The sequence below is a fragment of the Onychostoma macrolepis genome, chromosome 03, assembly GCF_012432095.1.
Source record: "Onychostoma macrolepis isolate SWU-2019 chromosome 03, ASM1243209v1, whole genome shotgun sequence".
NCBI lineage: Eukaryota > Metazoa > Chordata > Actinopteri > Cypriniformes > Cyprinidae > Onychostoma > Onychostoma macrolepis.
Window position 1 is genome coordinate 2,841,815 of NC_081157.1, and position 15,285 is coordinate 2,857,099.

Here is a 15,285-nt window from a genome sequence, read left to right on the forward strand (position 1 = left end):
ATCAATGAGGAAACACTGTGGGGTGGGTGGGGGGGTTGGGGCTAGTGACTCCCCGCCGTCTCCCTGAGCTATCGCTTCCACTGCCACTTGCCCTGGCTGGTTCTGACTTGCATACCACACTTTTTTTAATGCACGACATATCGGCTGAAAAACACACACACACACACACACAAATAAATAAATAAATAAACATAAACATATACAGGGTAAGTGTGCCGTATGGGTAGGCTGGGTCTCTGGCCTAGGCTGCACCATACGTCTCACTGTTTTAATGCATTACAAAATAGCTGAGACATATACATGATTAAAAAAATGGAAAAGGAAAGGAAGATTAAGGAAGAAAAAAAAAAAAATACCAACATACAGGGCAAGTGGGCTGTGTGGGTGGGCCGGGTCCCTGACCTGGGCTGCACTACACATCTCACTTTTTTAATGCATCTCAAACTAGCTGAGACATATACACATCCACACATTTAAAACATAATTAATTAGAAAATAAATAAATAGACGGCTAATGGCTGATGTTTGGGGAGACGGGGGGGGAATTAATTTCTGATATGTCGTAGCCACGGTGGGATCGGAGGCACCCCCCAATTATTAAACATTTATTAATTTATAATCCAATATTAATATTATTATTTATACCTGCCCTCTTCGTTGTACTCCACCCCTCCCCAATTTTGATGAAATCATTATTTTTATTATTATTATTATCATTATGATTAACATTATTATAGTTATCATTGTTGCTAATAACATTTGTTGTCTCTATTATTATTATTATTATTAGTCTTTATTTATATATTCATTTGTTTTGGTTATTTTTGTTTTTTATTACTCTACTCATACCTGTTATCAATCAGTTATGATGCAATCTCAGTTGTATGCTTCCATCCCCAACCCTAGATACAATGACACACACGCAGGCACGGGCGCACACACTCACACATACATGCTCACAGACATATGAATGCAAATACAGGAGTTAATCAGAACGGACTCGTAATGTTGGCCATCAGTATGTTTGTTTGTCCAATTGGTTCTACATTTTGGCACATGCAAATATTGTCACCTTATAAACTCTGTGTTTTTTTTTGTTTTGTTTCATTTATTTTTTTTCCTCAGTTTTGTTTTGTTTATTTTTTCTTCTCTTTGTCTTATATGTTATATGTTTGGTATATATGTTTTGTCACATTCTTTACTTGCATAATAAAAAAAAAAAAAAAAAGAAATGAAAGAAGGATTCTGCCTAGTAACATTTGGTATTTATACCTGGAGTAACTGGTTCAATAGTCACCTTAAAAATTCACCTGACATGAGCATAAGGCACTAGCAGCATTCAGCTGGCATTCAGTGTGAGAGGAAAATGTCACTGCTAAAGCACTTGAGTTGTCATCTCATTTTGACACTGTCTTTATTGACTGGAACAGAAAGTGGTAAGTAAATTGAGAGATATTGAAGCCATACTACTGCAACATTTAAGAAGAGTGACTTGTGTGATAGATGGAGTCTCTATAGTGGATATTACTTAAGTATTTTTTTTGGAAAAAGAACAGTGTACTGAAACTGGCTGATATATCCAATTTATTTCGCTTATTATTATTATTATTATTATTATTTTTACATTTATCTAACTGTGATTGTTCTGCATCTACATCTTTTTCAGCTCATCAATATTATTACACAAGAGAGTTAAGATGCATCTACAGCTCCTCTGATCTCAGTGACATGGTGTATATTGACAACTTTTATTTAAATAAATTTCTATTCACACAGTTCAACAGTACTTTGGGGAGGTTTGTGGGATTTAGTGAGAATGGAATGAAAAATGCTGAGAACTGGAACAATAGCACCTTTTTGCTAACAGAGAGAGCTGGTGTTGATATATACTGCAGATTTAATATTAAAACCAGGGACACACCGTACCGTACTAAAGAAGGTAAGTGGCTCAAAACTTCTCTGATCTTTACTGACACATGGAATTCTCATGTAATTTTCATTTCATTTTTTCATTTGTTATTTTTACAGATGCATATGCTACTAAATAGAAAATAATAATTAATGGAAAAATGTTTTAGTGTTACCTTGAATGATCATTAAACTCTATAATAAAAAAAAAAAAAAGAATTAAATTAGAAAAACCTATTTTGAGTAAAAAATAATTTATATTTCTTGAGTTTCTTCAACTGGCAAGTCTTATGTCAATCACCCCCCACCCCCACTCACCATACACACACATACATAATATGAGACATTAATTGATGCATTGACGGCTGTGTATTTAGGATATTGTTCTTCTTGATTCAGTGAAACCGATGGTTATGCTCAGTTTAGTGAAGCAGGCCGGTGGCAGACATCCAGCTGTGTTGATGTGCAGCGCATATGAATTTTATCCTCGACACATCAAAGTGTACTGGTTGAAAGATGGTAAAGTGGTGACCTCAGATGTGACCTCCGTAATGGAGATGGCTGATGGAGATTGGTACTATCAGATCCACTCTGAACTGGAATATACTCCCAGATCTTGCCAGCTTCACTAAACCCATGATTTATGACTGGAGTAAGAGGAGATACTCACCTAATCTCATATTAGTACTACATTTGTGAATGGTTTATTTTAATATGCCAATTTAAGATCGAATAGAAAATATGAAATAGTCCTCACCTCACCTACTGTCTTATTAAAACTATGTTTGTGGCATAATTTGACACATTAGTGTACTCTACAGATCCGTCTCTTTCTGAGGCTGAAAGGAATACAATCGCCCTCGGGGCATCTGGTCTGGTGCTGGGAATCATCATAGCAGCTGCTGGACTCATTTACTACAAGAAGAAGTCAACAGGTCAGTGGAGATGAGAATAATTTAGATTGATATTAATCTGTGTACATCATTTATTTACATGCATTTTGACTTGTCAATCTTTTCTTGTGTCTTTGACAGGAAGGATCCTAGTACCTCATTCGATGGTAGATTTCTCAATAAATTGATAACTCTAAAATTTAAAACAAGAAAAACAACAATAAAATTATAGCACAAAAGCGGATACTTATATATATATTTTTCTGATAAGCACTGTATGAATGTAATGATATTATAAGATCTTATTCAGTGTTGAAATTTATATACATGATGTGTGAAATGGGTCATTCTACAGAAACGTACATTTTTCTGTCCCTAGCCTTTACTGAAAAACACATTAGGGTTACAATTTTTTTATATTTTAAAATAAAACAATGTGTTAAAACTGCTCGTCCCCACAGCCATGTACAGAGGGATACACAGAGTGCTTTATTTCGAGGTCAAAAACAGGTTTTTCTACCATTTAAAAATACAATAATGTATTCATAACTTTCAAATATATGATGTGAATGACATAAAAAAAACAAAATGCCGAATTAATATATTAAAATATATAATGAAAGTAGTGGTCCCCTGGAGTTGTGTCACTGGTGTTACCGCTTGACAAAAATCATTTATTTTGAAATAAAAATCACACTAATGACATCACTTGACTTCCTTCTTCCTGTTTCCTGAAAATCTATGAAGAAAGACCTATGATAAGTCCTCTGTCTCTTATCAGTTATCAGAAATGTTCTCATTTATCTCATGATTTCATATGAAGCTTTTAGTTGAAGTCACTGGTGTGACCTACTTTATTGTTAGGGAATTGTAAAAAACTAGAATACAAATGGATAAAACTACTTAATTTAGTGAGTATACCATGATTGACAACACGTGGCTTGATATCTTGCAGCAGACATTTTGCAAAATGCATTTTTCATGAGAACTGTCACTGGTGTTACTGTCACTGGTGTCACCTTCTTTATGGGTTACACCAGTGAAGATCAGTTTATGTTTATGTTCTTTTACTAACTGCTTTCACTAATTGCCAATTGTAACAATTTAGTCTCATCTAATAATTATAGTTGAAGAATAAGGATATTTGGTCTAATGTATGTCACTGGTGATTCATTGTGTCACTGGTGTTACCGTGTTTATTTTTTGTCACATTAAATAAAATGTATTACATGTGACATGATAATAATTTTATATCCATTGAATTCTGCTTCACTCAAGAGTTAAGATTTAAAGGATTGCATCATTACTTGTTTATAACTGTTTTTTTCCCCCAAAATATTTTCATTGTTATAACAAATACATGGTTGCGCAAATGTACTAACATCATTCAATCACACTTTTAACAAACCTGATTAAAGTAAATAAAACATAATCTCCTTATTTGTTGCATTATCATTATTTTTCTGTAACTCTGACTACATGTGCTGAAAAAAATTGAGAAATAATATTTCATAAAAATCTTTAAAATTGCCTAAGTAGTAAGGTAACACCAGTGACAAAAAATGTTACATGTGGTCTTTAAATAAATGTACAAAAAAGATTTTAAAAAATCATTAAGCTGTCATTTATGTGTATTCATAAAGTCAAAAGGTAATCTAATAATGTGGTCTAAGTTTAAATGTTAAAAAAATAAATACATTTCAAGACATCTTGCCATACCAGAAGTGGACGTTTCTGTACAATGACCCAAATATGTAACGGAGTTTAAATAATGTTAGTTAAATTCACGCATAAATTGGGAAAACTCGCCATTGGCTGTTGCATCACTCATTGCGCACATGATGTTGCAGGGAGGAGCTACATCATCAGCAGCAGAGTCTCTATAGATCCGACTGCTCTCTTATCGCTCTCGCGGTACTTTGATGTCATACACTGATCAATAGGCTTGTTTGAGATGCGCCTCGCCTCGCCTGAAATGTAGGCGAGAGTAGGTGGCTGCAGTGAGGGTAGGAGTGAAATAAGCGCAGTCAAGACGGACAGTTCTGAGCTCTTGAAGAAGAACAGATTCCTACGAGATCAAAGGCAGATATCGCGTTATTCTCACTCATATGCTGTGCTGCTGATAAACATGATATAATTTCATTTCTGTTGCTTTTATATGAATATAAATATGATGAACAAGACACTCAAAGTGCTTGCTATTTAATTCCATACGAAAGGCATATTTATCATCCATTTTTATTTTAATTCAAACATGTATTTTAGATTTTTATAGAAAATATGACAACAATCACATATCTCACACAGAGATCGCACTGTCATAGTATTTGGGAATATTCATGCACAAATTAAATACATAATAGCATGAAATCAGATTTAAAAAATAAAACATTTTAGAAGAGAACGCAGCGTCACGGTTGTCTGAACCAATGAGCATTAAGCTGTGTTGTCAGTCAGTCGTTTCCCATCATGCTTTTGGTCAGCGCAGTCGGTGGAGAGCAACTGCGCGCGACTGTTCAATCCAACACACAGCCGCCTCGCCATTGCGAAAGTTTTCTGGGAGACGTCAGCATGACATCAGAGCAAGGCGGACGTAACTTGGACACTTTTCTAACCAGCATGCATCTCGCGGTGATCACCGGTGATCGGTTCTGCGCAGATTTTGCTCATCTCAAACAAGCCTATTTATTCATGTTGCAATGCATTCTGGGAGCCATGGATGAGTTTTGATTGGTGCACCCAGAATGCACTGCAGCATGAAGCTTTTTGTTTGTCACCATTGTTGAGATTCATATGCTGATTCTTGATGAATGTTTGCATCTACAACCCGAATTCCGGAAATGTTGGGACGTTTTTTAAAATTTGAATAAAATGAAAAGTAAAAGACTTTCAAATCACATGAGCCAATATTTTATTCACAATAGAACATAGATAACATAACAAATGTTTAAACTGAGAATTTTACAATTTTATGTACAAAATGAGCTCATTTCAGATTTGATGCCTGCTACAGGTCTCCAAATAGTTGGGACGGGGCATGTTTACCATGGTGTAGCATCTCCTCTTCTTTTCAAAACAGTTTGAAGACGTCTGGGCATCGAGGTTATGAGTTTCTGGAGTTTTGGTGTTGGAATTTGGTCCCATTCTTGCCTGATATAGGTTTCCAGCTTTCTTTTCAAAATGTCTTGCTTTTTCAGCCCTTTGTTGCCCCCGTGCCAACTTTTTTGAGACCTGTAGCAGGCATCAAATTTGAAATGAGCTCATTTAGTGGATAAAAGTGTAAAATTTCTCAGTTTAAACATTTGCTATGTTCTATTGTTAATCACAGTAGCGTTTTAATCAGATAACGTAAGAATTTAAAAACATTTTGCGCACAAAAAGTTTTGAACACCAGCATTGTTTGGACACACATTCATCAAGAATCAGCACATGAATCTTAACAATGGTGACAATCAACAAATCGATTCATTCTGCAGTGCATTCTGGGTGCACCAATCACAACTCATCCATGGTTCCCAGCATGCATTGCGACATAAATAAATTATGCAGTTAAATAGTCTTTTTTTAAATTGTGTTTTCTTTTAATCTTATTTGATTTTACTTTTTGCTATTTTTAGTAGCTTGTTTTGTGATGTTCAAATCAGAAATATATGAGATTCATATACTGATTCTTAATGTCCATGTGTGCCAAGAAAACATCCTCTTTGTGCACAAGTTAATAAAACTGTTCACATTGTAAAAACAGTGTTGAATCTCATTTTGTAGAATAAATGATGTAGAGCTTACAACAAAATCAGTGAATCAGGCCACTATGTTATGCTTCAGCAAGTAGCCAACATCACCCGATCACATTTTCTTCTGTTTTTGCTTGCCATTAAAAATGTATTTTATTAAAACTCAGTAACAGCAGCCAGAGTGGCTGTGTGTTTATTTTATGAAATCTTGCAGTGATTTTGCTTCATGTCGTGCCTGACACTCCCTATAGCTCTTCTAAAATTACTGCATTGCATGACTGCTTTTTAAAAATTTCCTTTAACTTTCTGCTTTATTTCCTGGTGCCTTTAATTAATGCTTAAATAAGTATGCTCTAGTGCTCACAGACTGACTGTAAGTTTGCTTTTGTGTCCAATATCATTTTAACTCGCTCATCCTTAACAGCCTCGTTGTAAAGTCTGCATTATCTAGTGACAGGATCATAAAACATGGCATACTGAAATGTACCAAAGATCAGATTTGAAGTGGCACAAATCTACACCATTTAAAGATATTGTTTTGTGTGTGTAACATGCACATTACATTACACTGCCTTTTTCATTTTTAAGAACCCTTGAAAGAAACTAGTCTTCTTCAAAACTAGTATTTTGGTCAATTGGTGAAATAAATATTTCTCTCCTTTCATTGGTAAATACAGCAGATCACTAGCAGAGGAAGTTCCTAAAACTGGTTTGTGGCAGAAGTTTCTTATGAAAAATACCATACGTGAAACCCAAACCAAAAGATGAATATAACCTGTGGGAGAAAATGTTATTTGCACAATTTTTTAATGTATTTTATTTTATGTTATTTTAAAGCACTATGGTTTAACAGTACTTGCAGTAAGTGCAAATTGTGATAGTAGTTATTTACACTAAGTGTAAATAACAAAAAAATGTTCTTGTAAATAGTGTTAGATGCTACATATACTGTACAGTAGCGTAAATAGCAACTAATACTACTTGCAATTCAGAGACTACAGTTTTTACACTTGTCACTTTGTGCATTTTACTGATCCCATAGCTTTTCGATCACGAAAGACCAGGTGCAAATGTGCACTAATAATAGCATGTTCACTGCACTTATACTGTATACTTTACATTTGAGGTGAGCAGCCTGACTTCAGGGAAAACTGTTTGTGTTTTAAATTTACATATTACTAACAAAATGTCTTTGGAAAGGTTTTTTTTTTTTTTGAGAAATCAACTTTTTTTTTTATTATGCAAACAAACATAATATTTACAGGTAACAAATCAAATACAAAATAACCAAGGTCAACAAAACATACATGACAGCCAACATGATTTTTGTGTGTGTGTGTGTGTGTGTGTGTGTGTGTGTGTCCGTGAGCGTGTCTGTGTTTGCGTAAGTGTAACTGGGTGTTGGGGGTGGAAGTATATAAACAAAAGAAAGTACAACAGACATGATAATAGCAAAAAAAAAAAAAAAAAAAAACTATAGTAATGATAACAGTAATAATAATAATAATAATAATAAAAGTAACAATAGCATTAATAACAAAAATTAGAGGATGGAGGATGAGGAAGGTGATAAGTAATAATAGTAATAGTAGCAGCAATAACGATAATTAACTTATTCATCCGAGACAGGGGGTGGTTGGGGAATCAGGAGGAGGACAAATAGTAATAATAATAATAATAATAATGTTAGTAATAGTAATGATGAAATAATAATAGTAATAATAGTAATAAAGCTATAAATAGAAAGATATTTAAAGGCTGCCTCTGGGCCCTCCGTGCGTAAGGCATAAATTATACCAATGACAAGCCATCAAGGAGAGGTGCTGCGGGGCACAAGGCCCAAAGTCCCACCCCTGGCCGCCACTCACATGCCACGCCTACCCCACACATGTATATGAGTGTATGATGCATTAAAAAAGCGTGACGTGCAGCGTGGAACCAGCCCAGTGCAAACTCCAGGCCCCCATGCTCACGTCTCACTTACCCCGTGTGTGTGTCTGATATACATATATACACACATACACATACATACATATACATACATATACATACATACATATACTTATACAATTTTATTTATTTTTTTTCCTTCCTTATTTACAATAGATGTGTGTATATCGTCTAGTGATGCATTAAAATAAGCGAGGCATGCGGTGCCGGACCTGCCAGAGGCAAGAAAACCAGGGCAAAGCTGGTACAGGTTGGAGGCACGAGGTTCCCGGCCCCACAGCACACCCACCAACCACTAAACCAAACCACACAGGGCAGGACCTGAGATGCCACAGCCAACTGAAGCCCAGAGGCATGAAAATAGGAAGAGAAAAGAAAAGAAAAGAAAAGAAAGAGAGAAAGGGAGAGAGAGAGAGAGAGGAAAAAGGAAGGAAAAAATAAATAAATTAATTAATTAATAATAATAATAATAATAATTAAAATAAAAAAAAAACATGATGAAAGTGAGGAGAACAGAAAGAGAGAAAGAAAGGATAGGGATAATATAATAATAATAATAATAAAATGACCAAGTTTAATCTTTCATAAGTTTTAATTTAGTTTGATATTAGCCATTGTTGCTACCTCCTCCTAACCCCCCTCCCCTAATCTTGTGTAGATATTGATGAATGGTGTGTTGTTGTGGATGGCTTCAGACAAAGAGGGTCAGCGGATTCATGATTGATGGAAGTTTATGAGAGATAACAAAGAGGGGTGTAATTCTATTGTATTATTTTGAGTGGAAGTTGACAGGTTTTCCATGGAGATGTACTCTAGTAGTAAGTTTTTCCAAGATGTAATATGTATGGTGTTCCTTGATTTCCAGTTCATGAGGATAGTTTTCTTGGCGATAGTTAGAGCCACTAGGAGTAATTTACTATCTGTATCGTTTGAGTTGATTATGGATATGTCACCTAATATACAGAGGGAGGGAGATCATGGGACGTGACATCCCATAAGGTTGGATAGTGACTCAGTAACATTTTCCCAAAAAGGTTTGGAAAGGTTTTGAAAAAACTGGATTTAGAAAGTGGTTCAGGAAGGAAATGCAATAACCAGTTCATGGTTGTGTTTTTGCTGGACTGTGAAACTATATGAAGAGTTTATTGTTGACATTCTATAGTAAACATGATATAAAAAATCATAGGGAGAGCATCAAGTAATGATAGTAATCATGTTCCTCATTAAAAAGCCATATTGCAATTTTTTCTATTTAAATGTATGAAGGGTATCAAACATTGTAAAATAAAGGTGTTTAATGCGGTTGTTGATTATCAAATGTTAAAATGCTGGGCCATGACTAAATAATATAAATAGCTGAATTTTGTACATTCATCAAGATGACATACCTTTAACATGATTAAATGAATGTTGTTTTTTCACCCCATGTGGTTTTGTATAAGGAAGTATAACAACATAAATATCTGGTGCATTTTTGGCTGTGTTCATGACAGTCATGCATCTCTGGGATTTGATTTTTTATTTTTTAAACTGGTTTACCGAGATTGTTGTCAGCAAACAAACAAGAGCCATGAAGCTTGTAATCATGACAATGTTTTAGGGGAACTATGGGGAAGTTTTGATCAGATGTGATCAAAACTTCCTCATAGATTTATAATACAGTAATAACAACAATGGACCCTTTTCACAGACTTTTTGTGTTATTTTACATTTACATTAAAATACAAAACACTTTATTCCTGCTGCTGTTTCTTATACAACGGCTAAGGAAATGATGTTAAGATCTTACTCTTTTCTGATTGTCATAATCAAACTCCCTATATTTTTTCATCTTTTGGAAAGTCATAGAAATGCTATCATGGATTTTTTTTCTCTCTATTGGAGCAAATGGGAAAGCAAAAATTAAATTGTACATTCACAAAGATGACATACCTTTAACATGATTAAATGAACTTTCTTTTACACCATGTGCTTTTGTATAAGGAAGTATAACAACAAGTATTTGGTGCATTTTTGGCTGTGTTCATGACAGTCATGCATCTTTGGGATTTTATTTTATTTTTAACTGGTTAACCGTGATTGCTGTCAACAAACAAACAGGAACCATGAGGCTTGTAATCATGAGAATATTTTGGGGGAACTATGGGGAAGTTTTGATCAAATATGATCAAAACTTCCCTATAGTTTCATAATACAGCAATCACAACAATGGACCCTTTTACAAAACAGCTGAGGAAGTGAGGGTAAATTTGACTATATTTTTTAATCTTTTGGAAAGTCATAGAGACGCTATCATGGATTTTTTTTGCTATTGGAGCAAATGGAAATGCCAAAATTATATTTGTTGTAACCTCCATTCCCCACTATAGTGGTTTACCCAACTATGACAACATCCACTTCTGAGAACCCCAGAAATATGAAAAGCATCCATTATTCTACTATTTCTGTGAGCAGTTGTGCCAAAGAACAGCAGGATTCTCACTTTATTCTGAGATTTTACAATGTTACATAGTGTAAGTCTTCCACATAGCAAACCATTTAATCAAAAAGTATAAAAATATAATAACTTCGAGAAAAAATGCCTGACTGTAAACCTGTGGATAAAAAAAGTTATCTAATCCAGTGAGTTATCCAAACTCTGAAGAGAGTATGCTGTGCATGTATACTGTAAGGGTTTCTGTTACTGTTGGTGTAATGCTGTCACCTACAGGGTGTAAATACAAATGACAGGCCTGTGTCTAAAACATATGAAACTAAATGAAATATAGCAAAATGTAAAATTATGTAAGACTTTGTATGTTAAACATAAAAAAAACATTCATATAAGACGATGAAGAAAAGCGTATACATGTGTTTTAACGTACCCCTGTGACTCCCATCTTCACGCCGAGTCTCCCATCGGTCTGCCTCTCTGCCAGCGGCGCTGCGGCCGGAGGAAAAGACCAGTTAATACAGCTCGACTCGGAAACTGAGATATTCTTACGAAAACTTAAACCTGGCTTTATATCTTGCAAATAACATCAGAATACAACGCATAAAGCAATAAAAAGTCAAAAATGAAATATAACCTACCATACTCTAGTAGTTTTTCATTTTCACAAGTCTTTCACAGCGCCGTTGCTGAGGTGGTGTGTGGTTGTTTTTCACGGTCATTTAGTACTTTAGTATTTAGATTTACAGAAGGCGAATATTTTTCAGAATGCACTGAAAATATACAATAACGCACTGTACACAGCATATACGGTAAGAAACCTGAGAAACATTAATAATACTGTGAAAACAAAAATGATTTACAGTGATGCTGTTTGCTAGCTTTGACTAGTACGCTCTCTGAGCATCCAATCAAAGGACCAGAAAATGCTGATGTTATCGTAAGCCTGTTAGATGGCACTGGTGCTGCCAACTCGAAATCTGATTGGTTAAAACAACGGTTTCATTGCCATTGATTTTAAGCTACAGACGCCTGCACTGTTGATTCTGAAGGCCTTAGGCAGATTTCTTTGACCCTGGCAACATGATTGCTGAAATATGATTGTATAAAAGCTCTAATATAAACATACTGGAAGCAGCGCAACCAAGAGAAAAGCTCTGAAATGAAGAGAATAGACTATTGGAAATAATTTAATACACATTCATGGACAAAAATATTAAAACTAAGTCAGTGATTCTGATGGTGTTTAGGCCAGCACAGAAGGCTTTGCTGGCCCTGACGGCCCACCACTGTCAAAACGTTGTTGCACTGGAAAACAAATAACTTCAGGGTATCTGATAAACTTTGTTTTGTTTGTGTGTGTGTGTGTGTGTGTGTGTGTGTGTGTAGTAGCATTCCCTATGTTATGGGGACCAAATGTCCCCACAATTATAGTAATACCATGAAATTTTGATAATAAGTGGTGTGAACACTGCGATACTGAAAGTGAAAAAAGAAGCAGACCTCCAGCGAGGGGCCATGTAAATGATGGTGAAATGGAAACATTGTGAAGTTAAGGAGGTAAGACATAATAAAGTATTACTGAACTGAGGCTTATTTAATGAAATCAAAGTAGAACTGAAAATACAATGGAAGCTAAACATGAACAGACCCGGCATACAGAATAGGAATGTGTGACGTGACATGACTTGATGAAACTGACAATGGAACACAGGGACACCTTAAATCAGGGGTCTCCAAGATCAGTCCTGGAGGTGTTATATTGCTTATAAAAATTTGTAAATTAGTCACTGCAGGGTGCATAAAACTACATTTACGATTACAGTAAAAATTGTAATTTAAAATATTTAATTCATTAAAATAATATGTAGTTTTTCCTTCATTTATTAAACCGTATAAATTACAATACAAGCATAAATTACAATACAAGTCTAACCTGGCATATACAACACGTCATTTTTTTCACAACAACATAATGAAGGATCCTTACATCCTCGCATGCAAATTGTGTATGTTGTGTTTTATTTTTATGTTTTTACTTATTCATTTATAATAATTTATTCACATAATAATTTTTATAATCATTAGTCATTCATATGATTTGATTATTTTTATTATTATCATTTATCATTATATAATTTTAATATTTGTATTGTTTATTCATTGATTGTTTATTCATTCATTTATTACGTTTCTATATTTCATATTTTATATTTCTTATTAATTTTTCCTTGCTTATGCATTTTCATTGTTGTTCAGTCTTATGCTTGTGGGGTTTCATGAACTGTTTTGTCTGTATGAATAAGAGGTAGATAAGGGGGAATGTTTATGGAAATCCAAGGTTTATGGAATGTTGCTGTGAAGCAGTTTTGGTATAACAGTACATGTTGAATTTATGCTGGTCAGACAAAGTTTGAACACTGAGATATATGCAACTCTGTAGTGAAGCCTCTCTTTAATTGACATCCATTAAAAAAAAAAAACTGCCTCTGGTCTCCTTCCCTGCTGAAGCCGCGGCATTAGCATTAGCCGTTACACTTTCCTGGCTAAAGATTGAAGGCTTGTCATCTAGTGGCTTTGTTTTTATATGCCTAGTAAGACCTTGATTAACTAGTTGGGGTTAAAGTTAAACTCTGCAGTACAGCGGCCCTCCAGGACCGAGTTTGGACACCCCTGCTTTAAATACACGAGTGTTACCAAGGCAATAAGGAACACCAAGGGAGAACAACACAGGGATCCAATGTTGAAATAACTACAAATGACTACAAAACAAATAGAGAAAACAATCAACTAAGAAACAAGAAATTAGAAATAAATAGGTTTGTTGGACTTGAAGCGACGACTGGTGTATGACATAAAAGTAGGCGAAAGTGATTTAAAAGAATACGGAGCCATCTGCTCTCCAATTGCTCTAGCTGTACTTTGATGTCATACAGCGATCAGTCTGTGCAGAGCTGCTTCTAACAGGCCTATTTATTTCTAAGCTCTTTTGTCTTAGTTGATCAGATTAATGTCACATCACATCATGTAATGTCACATCACATCACATCACACTTTACTATGTCCTTTATTATGTCCTGCCTCCTTTACTTCACTATGTTTCCATTTCACCATAATTTACACGGCCAACCGCTTCAAGTCGAACAAGTCTAATGTCCAAACACAAAACAGTGAGGAGGCAATGCTTAGTTCTGCTGGGCTCTAACCCAAATTTAACCGTTTATACACCGGTGTGTTATTAGGCACATCAACCTAAAAAAAACTCACTCTAAAACAACAGTCCTGCAAAAAAAATCCTATTTACGAAGGTGTTACTATACATTTCTTCCAGACGGTTTCAGAGAGGTATTAATTGACTAGAGGCTGTAGTTTATGCTGCTTTTGAACTGTACTGCAATAAAGAATGGAGTTTCTGTTATTTAGCCTAGGCTCAGTTATATAGATAGGGTGGACAAAAAAAATAGAAATGCCTGTTAGTATAATTTAACAGCACCAGTACATATTGAAAAACATGATTGTACAATTAAATCACTAAATAATCTTAACAAAACTAAAAATTATCCCCTTCATGAAGGATGACTTGTTTTCTGGCTTGACTACAGTTTTCTAAGGATAACTAACATCAATATTGTAGTGTAATAGTAGGGATTGGTCAATCACTTGTACTTGACAGCAAGCTGTGTAACAACAACACTGAAATTACAAATACATCTGTACTCATACATACCTCTGCAAGGCCAAGGTGGTTTTAACAATTATAATGTTGCTCATGAAAACGTTTCTGAAACGTCTGTGTATTTGACAAATATTGCATTTTATTCCCTTCATCTGTGATAGAGTATGCAAACACCGCGTGAGCGTCACTAACGGGAGCAGAAAGTGTCCCGCTTGACGGCTCCGTTTTCAACTCTGCCCTGACTGCAAGCGGCTATACTCTCGTTGATCGCCGTCTGTAGCCGTGCTTCAAGTCGAACGGACCTAATATGGAATGTTATCTGGAGACCAGCTGACCACGTCGCTACAACGTTCTCCATGGGACTAAATAGTGACTTCTTTTGAGAACGTGCCCACGACGTTTCTGGGACGTTAGCCAAGATTCTAAAAAAATGGAACTTTACCACGACTTCCTCACAACGTCAGAATTGAATTATTACTCTGTAATAATAACGCCATAAAGTAATGCCTCGCTGACCAAAGTACGACGAACTGACGACGTCCTCACATTGTACTGTGTTTGCTGGGTTCCCACTTACGAAGTCGTGAGCGCTGCTGCCCAGCCCAAATGCTCTCATTGGTTGAGACACGTGAATTTGTACACCGAGGCAGGATCTGGAACAATTCTTTTATCCTCCAAGGCTAACATTAGTGG

The 15,285-nt window shown here is 35.3% G+C and overlaps 1 pseudogene; it reads left to right on the forward strand.

Moving 5' to 3' along the window:
* The first annotated feature begins 18 nt into the window (after positions 1-18).
* LOC131536782 (rano class II histocompatibility antigen, A beta chain-like) lies at positions 19-5,783 on the forward strand (annotated as a pseudogene).
* The last annotated feature ends 9,502 nt before the right edge of the window (positions 5,784-15,285 follow it).